Source organism: Miscanthus floridulus, chromosome 17, assembly GCF_019320115.1.
Source record: "Miscanthus floridulus cultivar M001 chromosome 17, ASM1932011v1, whole genome shotgun sequence".
In the NCBI taxonomy this organism is placed as follows: Eukaryota; Viridiplantae; Streptophyta; class Magnoliopsida; order Poales; family Poaceae; genus Miscanthus; species Miscanthus floridulus.
Window position 1 is genome coordinate 95763465 of NC_089596.1, and position 3127 is coordinate 95766591.

Consider the following 3127-nt stretch of genomic DNA (forward strand, 5'->3'; position numbering starts at 1 on the left):
TCATTGTCGTCCCATTGTTCTTCTTCATCTTCTTCCATTACAACACCGGTTTCTCCGTGCTTTGTCCAACAAATATAGTTTGGCATGAAACCCGACTTGAACAAGTGTGAATGAAGAGTCCTTGAGCAAGGATATTCCACCGTATTCTTACATATGGCACATGGGCAGCACATGAAACCGTCGCGTTTGTTTGTCTCGGCCGCACGTAATAAAGAATGCACGCCGTCAATGAACTCTTGTGAGCGGCGATCAGCATTATACATCCAATGACGGCTCATCTGCATTACATGACATAAATATCATATTAAAACCTAGATCATAATTAATTATTTATACAACATGCGTGCCACCACAAAAGATACAAATTTATGAAAGCATCGCTACAATATAGACAATCCCAACTACCACTAAAAGAACTAAAGCTAAAATACATTTCAGGAGCACAAGGATTTCGCGACCAATCTCAACTAAAACAGACAGATCCCCCGATTGTGCAACATCTTTGGGCTTCTTCGGCTGGATCACTGCCTCATTAGCCGCCGTATCTGCCTGTTGTGCAAGATATTTTTGCACGAGTTCAACATACTCTTCCTCCCAGTAGAAGCCTGAACATCGTCCACTGCCATCCCACTGAAATTAAAACAAAAAATTAGAACTTTAATCACAACCATCATGAAAATAGGTATAAACTAACCATAATCATTAAATACGATAAAATAACTCACATTGCGATCCGGACACTTGTAGAAGATACGATCCTTGTTGGGACCCTCCTTCTTCACTCGGTACTCCATCACAATCTTCGTCTCATCACGACACTTGCCGCATGGAATGAGAGGAAGGCTCGGCCTAAGTCGCTTTGGAAACCCATGAGAGGCCGATGACCCGGAAGCAGTTGCCATCTACTCTCTATACTCATTTTTTAATACACTATAAATTTCTTCTTTTATAAACAAATAAAATTAACAAACTATAAAATTATCTAGATCTCTAAACAATGATATTTTTAATGGTCATTGTGTTCTCGTCTTTTATTGCGGTAGGTAAGTAATTCATATGATATTTCCGCAAATTAACAGAAGAATGGGAATGTACACACATAACAGACTACTACGACGATATCGGGACGTGTGAATAAATAACCATCCGTACTAGTTGACCTTGCTTACGTGATCATCTCGGCGAGCATTTCTCCACCGGACAGCACCGTACTTGGTCAAGGAAGAGCTCCGATTCTATGAGGAAGGGAACACGGTCTCCCACGACCGTTGTCGCTCTCCCTCGTAGAATCAAAGCTCCTCCTTGATGTCCGTTACCGCTCGACAGAGAATATGCTTGCCGAGCTGAACACGGTCCGCAAGTTCAACTAGTACGGATTTTCTATAATTTTCTAACTATTTTCTAAGTTTTTATTTATATATACTACGTTTAGGTACGGTGATTGACAGACTACTACGACGATATCGGGACATGTGAATAAATAACCATCCGTACTAGTTGACCTTGCTTACGTGATCAGCTCGGTGAGGATTTCTCCACCGGACGGCACCGTACTTGGTCAAGGAAGAGCTCCGATTCTACGAGGAAGGGAACACGGTCTTCCACGACCGTTATCGCTCTCCCTCGTAGAATTAAAGCTCCTCCTTGACGTCCGTTACCGCTCGGCAGAGAACATCCTCGCCGACCTAAACACGGTCCGCAAGTTCAACTAGTAAGGATTTGCTATAATTTTCTAACTATTTTCTAACTTTATATTTATATATACTTTAACCTTCTTTCATGTAAATATGCAAGCTTAAAGTGATTTTGAGCTCAAATTGCTTACAAATGAAAAAAAACCACAATAAAGAACCATAAATATATATAGTGAATAAAATGGCATAAGAAAATGGTAAAAAATGAGAGTATGAGATTGGTAACCTTTACAACTGAAGAATCGACGAAGGAATCGAAGAATGGATGGAGGAACAATGGAGGGAGGGAGGAAGCAAGAACACTACTGCAGTGAGCTTCAAAATGTGCTGAGCTCGGGCTCGGGGAGGAAGGAGGAGACGGCCGATTTATAAAGGAAGAACATTTAGTCCCGGTTGATAGATCCAACCGGGACTAAAGGTAAATTTCCAACCCCGGGCGCAGCCACGGCCCGGGAGTAGACCTTTACTCCCGGTTGGAGCCACCAACCGGGAGTAAAAGTACACCTTTAGTCCCGGTTGGTGGCTCCAACCGGGACTAAAGGTCCCTACCACCTCTGTCTGGCGCAGTAGCCGTTGGGCAGGGACCTTTAGTCCCGGTTGGAGCCACCAACCGGGACTAAAGGTATTTCTAGTCCCGGGGGCAAAAAATTCCGGGACTAGAGCCCATTTTGGCCGAGGATCAAAGGTCTGTTCTCTACTAGTGAGTCTCAAGCGGCCCTATACTCTGCATCTTTTTGTTCATATATAACTTTTTGTCTATATGGGTTTGTCCTGACTACACACTACGGGCCGTTCGTTGGTCTGGAAAGACCAGCCAGCTGGCTGCTCCCCGTCATAATTTACTGTCACTACTATAGGAAGGCCTTGTTGTCTCGAGCGGTAACGGCCTTTAGTCCCGGTTACCGCGCCGGGACAACGATCCCGGGACTAAAGGTGGAACCTTCAGTCCCAGGTCATCGAGCCGGGGCTAAAGAGGGGTTGGGGTTACCAACCGGGACTAAAGGTTCATTTTCTTTTTCTTTTTTTTTTGTTTAATTTGTTTTAAGTTCAGTTACACATATTTGTTTAATATATAATATGTTTTTATGTACGTATTCTACGCTGCTAATATAAATACACGCACGCATATAATTACATCTAATTCTCATCTCGAGCATTATTATATTCGAATAAAGTCTGAAACTGTATATATTATAGATATATATGTATACATACAGCACTTTCATAATCTTGTTCTCGAAAATAACGATATCAATAAACATTTAATTTACATCATTTATTCCTTAGGATCAAAGTAGAACTCGTCGTTGGGATTTAGCACTTTTTCTAGAAGAAATCCTGCTATTGACTCTTGAACTGCTTTCAGATGGTCTTTTTGCATAACCCTTTGTTTCAACCATTCAGTCTTGCATTTGAAATAAAAGGAAAAGTAT